At 45.7% G+C, this 6352-nt stretch overlaps 1 pseudogene across 1 annotated transcript; it reads right to left on the reverse strand.

Annotated features, from left to right (window-relative positions):
* Nucleotides 1-4958: 4958 nt before the first annotated feature.
* LOC309796784 (sharpin-like) lies at nucleotides 4959-6131 on the reverse strand (annotated as a pseudogene). Its single transcript has one exon. The product of its transcript is annotated as a sharpin-like (transcript).
* Nucleotides 6132-6352: the final 221 nt, after the last annotated feature.

Consider the following 6352-nt stretch of genomic DNA (forward strand, 5'->3'; position numbering starts at 1 on the left):
AAAGAAGAGTATACAGGCCGTGGACACAGTCCTCATTTTCACAGTAATGCTCACTGGTTTTTGGCTCCTGCCCAAGCATGAAGGATTTTCCAGGGGTGGTGACACTCCATCTGTGCAACTAGCAAAAGTCCTGGGTTGGTGTCTCTGTTTATTCTCTTGCATTTTGCAGGACCAAGCTTTGGACTCAGTTCTCCTTTCTCTCTTTCCAAAACCCGTAGTCCTTTGCGGAGGGGATGCTGCTGTGCTGTCTTGCTGCTCCGATGTCCCAGAAGCACAATGGTTCCCTGAGCATGGACCCTATTATGTTTTCTTTCAGAAAGAGATGAAGAGCACACATCCTTCTGTGTTGTGCCAAGAAAAATCTGCATAATTATCTGACCTTAATTGATGGTCACTTTTTAATTTTCAAGTGGGGAGAAAAGGAGTCACAGTACCCAAGTTAGTTTTACAAACTTCCCAGCAGCCCCTAAAACAAATGTCAAAGTTTTGAAACCAATCAGTCATACCCATAAGATAGTCACTTGTTCTGTTTCTTATATACCCTAGGGCCTTTGCACTTGCTGTTCCCACTGCCATCTATGCTCTTCATCTGGATAACCACTTGGCTAGCCTGGTTCCCTTGCTTACTTCTGCTGTCTGCCTAAATGTCTCCTGTTCATGGAGGCCTTCCCTGACCATCCACTGTAAAATGGACACTCACTTCCTTGATGCTCCTTGATGCTCCCTCTTCTCCTTTCCCTGCTTCACTTCCCCCCACACCACCCATGTACCCCTGATGAATTCTATACAGAGTAGCTGTTTGGTTTTTGTGTGTGCATCTGCCCCAGCAAAAGGGAAATTCCATGAGGGTAGGGTCTTGTTTTTTTGTTCACTGCTGTAGCCTCCACACCTACAACAGTGCCTGGTATAACAGACTCTCAAGCAATACTGGATGTGTGAATGAGTGAATGGATGTAGAAATAAGGCCCTGAATACTATCTTATTTTTATATAAATTTTCTCCAGAGTAGACATACATGTAAGGAGAGAAGTCATGGAGCTATAGGGGTCTGAAAAAAGATGGACCTCTGACCTACCTCTAAACCTGTGGTGATGGTTTCTCTTCACTACCAACTGCCATTCCCAGAAACCTTAGGAAATGTTTGAAAAAGAAACAAAAACTAATAAAAATCCTTTCACTTTCATTAGTGGAAAACTTTCTATCAAGTAGGTACAGGAGAAACTCTCTATATCTGCCTACTGAATCAATATTTGTTTTTTATTTTAAATTTATTTATTATTTATTTATTTATTTATTATTTTAGTCTTCACTTAGTGGGCATAGAGGGAATCTATGTCAACATCATTAAGGCCATATACGACAAACCCACAGCAAACATCATTCTCAGTGGTGGAAAACTGAAAGCATTTCCTCCAAGATCAGAACAGGACAAGGATGTCCACTGTCAGCACTATTATACAACACAGTTTTGGAAGTCCTAGCCATGGCAATCAGAGAAGAAAAAGAAACAAAAGGAATACAAATTGGAAAAGAAGAAGTAAAACTGTCACTGTTTGCGGATGACATGATACTATACATAGAGAATCCTAAACATGCCACCAGAAAACTACAACAGGTAATCAATGAATTTGGTAAAGTTGCAGGATACAAAAATAATGCACAGAAATCTCTTGCATTCCTATACACTAATGATGAAAAATCTGAAAGAGAAACTAAGGAAACACTCCCATTTACCATTGCAACAAAAAGAATAAAATATCTAGGAATAAAACTACCTAGTGAGACAAAAGACCTGTATGCAGAAAACTATAAGACACTGATGAAAGAAATTAAAGATGATACAAATAGATGGAGAGATATACCATGCTCCTGGATTGGAAGAATCAATATTGTGAAAATGACTCTACTACCCAAAGTAATCTACAGATTCAATGCAATCCCTATCAAACTACCAGTGGCATTTTTCACAGAACTAGAACAAAAAATTTTACAATCTGTATGGAAACATGAAAGACCTCAAATAACAAAAGCAGTCTTGAGGAAAAAAAAAAACAAAAAAAAAAACGGGGCTGGAGGAATCAGGCTCCCTTACTTTAGACTATACTACAGGGATATAGTAATCAAGAATGTATGGTACTGGCACAAAAACAGAAATATAGATCAATGGAACAGTATAGAAAGCCCAGAGATAAACCCATGCACCTATGGTCACCTAATCTATGATAAAGGAGGCCAGAATATACAAAGGAGCAAAGACAGCCTCTTCAATAAGTGGTGCCGGGAAAACTGGACAGCTACATGTAAAAGAATGAAATTAGAACACTTCCTAACACTATATACAAAAATAAACTCAAAATGGATTAAAGACCTAACTGTAAGGCCAGACACTATCAAACTCTTAGAGGAAAAGATACGCAGAACACTCTGACATAAATCACAGCAAGATCCTTTTGGACTCACCTCCTAGAGCAATGGAAATAAAAACAGAAATAAACACATGGGACCTAATGAAACTTAAAAGCTCTTGCACAGCAAAGGAAAGCATAAACAAGACAAAAAGACAACCCTCAGAATGGGAGAAAATTTTGCAAATGAAGCACATGACAAAGGATTAATCTCCAAAATATACAAGCAGCTCATGCAGCTCAATATCAAAAAAATAAACAACCCAATCCAAAAATGGGCAGAAGACGTAAACAGACATTTCTCCAAGAAGATATACAGATTGCCAACAAACACATGAAAGGATTCTCAACATCACTAGTCATTAGAGAAATGCAAATGAAAACTACAATGAGGTATCACCTCACAGCAGTCAGAATGGCCATCATCAAAATATCTACAAACAATAAATGCTGGAGAGGGTGTGGAGAAAAGGGAACCCTCTTGCACTGTTGGTGGGAATGTAAATTGGTACAGCCACTATGGAGAACCGTATGGAGGTTCCTTAAAAAACTACAGATAGAACTACCATAGACCCAGCAATCCCACTACTGGGCATATACGCTGAGAAAACCATAATTCAAAAACAGTCATGTACCAAAATGTTCATTGCAGCTCTATTCACAATACCCCGGAGATGGAAACAACCTAAGTGTCCATCAACAGATGAATGGATAAAGAAGATGTGGCACATATATGTAATGGAATATGTCTCAGCCATAAAAAGAAATACAGTTGAGTTTTTTGTAGTGAGGTGGTTGGACCCAGTCTGTCATAGAGTGAAGTAAGTCAGAAAGAGAAAAACAGATACTGTATGCTAACACATATATATGGAATCTTATTTTAAAAAATGGTTCTGAAGAACCTAGGGGCAGGAGAGGAATAAAGACGCAGATGTAGAGAACAGACTTGAGGACACGGGGAGGGGGAAGGGTAAGCTGGGACAAAATGAGAGAGAGGCATGGACATATATACACTACCAAATGTAAAATAGCCAGTGGGAAGCAGCCGCATAGCACAGGGAGATCAGCTCGGTGCTTTGTGACCACCTAGAGGGGTGGGATACGGAGGGTGGGAGGGAGACGCAAGAGGGAGGAGATATGGGGATATACGTTTATGTATAGCTGATTCACTTTGTTATACAGCAGAAACTGACACACCATTGTAAAGCAATTATACTCCAATAGAGAGGTTAAAAAAAAGACAGATGCTGGGGATTCTGATTGAGTAGGGGCCTGGGAACGTGTGCTTGAAAACAGCTACCCCACGTAAGTGCCACGAACTGCCAGAGTTGAGGAGTCCTGCCCAATTTATTCTCCCAGGCGATGACAACACATTCCTCATTCTGAGCCCTGGCGAGGATCCAGTTTTCAACTAACTGAAAGTGGAGTGTCAGAAAAAGACGCTTTTGGAGGAAAAATAGAAGAAAGAAGTTATTGCCATTTCCTTTCCTCGTTTCCCTCTCCCTGAGGTGAGAGACACTGAGTCTGACAGAAGCCAAATTGTCAAGTGGCAAAATTGGAAGCAGTCTAGCCTCACCCAGGAAACAAAGAAAGAAATAGGAAGGGAAGTGTGTGCTTTTATCAGTCCGTGGGCACCTGGCCACTCAGACTGATATTGCAGGGGAGGCCCGGGCCTTTTGCAGGGAAGACGGTGCTAAGAGCAAATGCTCCGGATCACAGTGGTGGATTTTAGCACGGTCTTCGAGAAAGGGGGCCATTGACAGTCTGAGTTAAAAGTCTAAAAGGAGAGTGGCAACTCTGAAGACATGGGTCTAACCTCTGGCCCTTCAGCCATTCATTTTGATGTGGCTCTTTTTAAGCCTACGTTCCTTTCTTGTGATTCTCTAAATCATGACCCGGCACACAATGGCCACTGGGTTTTCGTCTCCGAAAGTGGTTGATCAGAGTTAGCAGTGTGGAGATGCAGGGCCCGTATACGTCTAGATCATCCTTATGTATATTGCCTCTCGTTTCTTTCTCTTTTTTCTTATAAAAATGTGAGAGTAGCTATTTATGTTTAAGTTGAACTATACGAAATCTCCATTTTCATACATTAAAAAAGGAGAGAGTATTGGGGATTTCCTATCGCTAATCCTAATCTTTTCTGTATCTTCTCCTTCTCCCCACCCCCTTCTCTGTCTGTCTCATTCTCTTTCCATGGCTCTATTCTCTTATTTTCTTGCCTTTGCAATTACATGTGCATTACCCAGAATACCAGCTCTGAAGGTCAGTAGATAGTACCAGGAAAAATTAAGAAAAAGAAGAGGTTTCAAATTTCAATAAGTGTTAATTTGAAAACCCACTGATGCACTTCGTATATCTGGAGGGGAGGTTCTGTGTGGTCCAGCCGAAGCAATGGCCTGTGAAATTCTTGATCCTGCAGAATGGACCAGTCCTGATGAGAATGTGAATTTGTTTGTGTCACCATTTTTTTTTTTTGGCTCAGAAGTGTATTTAATGACTCCAGCTCACAGCCCCTCCCCCTGCAACTCCGGCTTTGTCTCCCATGAGAGGTCAGCAGAGGTTCCCTGAGAGATTCAGGAGGGACTCCAGGGACCTTGGGCCTGGAAGGGAAGGGCCATCGTCTCTCCTTGTGGCCTTTGGTAGCTGCTGGGTGGAGGCTGTGGGACGGGGTTCCCAAGCCCAGGGCCTCTGGGTGCTGCACATCTCACAGCCGGGTCCGCTTTGGGGCACTGATGAAGGGGCAGGAAGGGCGGGGCCAGCCGGGCTGAAGGGCGTTGGGGAGGCTGGAGCCGGCTGGCTGAGGGGCTTGGGGCAGCCCCAGTGACTAAGGAAACGGGCGGCCTAGTTCCACATCCATCTTCGGGGGGCGCTGATTGTGTCCTGGGGCTTCTCGGGGGGGCTGAGAGTCCTGGTTCCACTGGCCCCCATAAAAAGCAAGGCTGTATCCAGGGACACACAGGCACCTCCCGATGACCCAGCGCTGCACAGCCCGTGGGAAGCCGAACTCCAAGAATATCTGCTCCTGGAGGGCCCCAATGGTGCAGTGCGGGTGGACCGGCAGTGGGACATGGGCAGAGGATGCAGCATCTTCAGCTGTGCCGTGTAGCCTGATGGGGCCGGGAAGGAAGCAGGCCTCCTGCAGCTGGATGCTGAGGGCCACATGATGCTGGGCCAGGATGGCTGCCGCTTGGGCTGCCCGCTTCTCATGCCCACCCTCTGTGGCCCGGGTCAGTCGCCCTGCTAGTTCCTCATTCTGTCCTTCCATGGTGGCACCTCGGAGCAGGGCTGCCCACCGCTGAGCTTCCTGAGGGTTGGTGAAGTGCAGGCTGAGAGTCCCAGGCCCTCCTGGTGGAGGCTGCAGCTCATGCTGGGTGGGGCCTCGGACGGTGTAGGAGACTGATTCCCAGGGCCGCTCCAAACTGACCGCCCCGGGCCCCGCGCCAAGCAGCTCCAGCCGGAAGCGTCCTGGTTGCTCGGCGTCCGCGCTCAGCTGCAGCCTCTGCAGCTGCGTCTCGGCGTCCGACCCCGCGCCCAACGGCCTCACCGCGGCCCAGCCGGGGTCCGAGGCCGCAGCTGCGCCGCCCGCCGGCGGCGCCATCTCCGGTCCGGCCGCGGCCTGGCCCCAGGAGCCCGCTTCCGTGCCCTCTGGCCGCTCTGTGTCACCATTTTGGCGTGTGAATAGTGCTGCTTTTTTCTTTATTTGGGCTTTTAGATTCAAGGGGACTTTTTGGATGTGGAGATGTAGTGTTAGAGGGCTGTTAAAAGAGTCGTGACCGTAAGACCAAAAATCTCTACGTATGTACTGACAAATAAAGCAAACTGAGCTGGACAGGCTTTGTCGTACGGTCCCGCTGATGATCCAGGTGCCTGGTATCTAGTTTCCCATCAAAGTTTGCCTTCTGAATGAGCACTCTGGCCCTTACAGCATCTTTGCAAGCTTCTTT

Source organism: Mesoplodon mirus (genome assembly GCF_964341445.2).
Source record: "Mesoplodon mirus genome assembly, chromosome: X".
NCBI classification, from domain to species: domain Eukaryota; kingdom Metazoa; phylum Chordata; class Mammalia; order Artiodactyla; family Ziphiidae; genus Mesoplodon; species Mesoplodon mirus.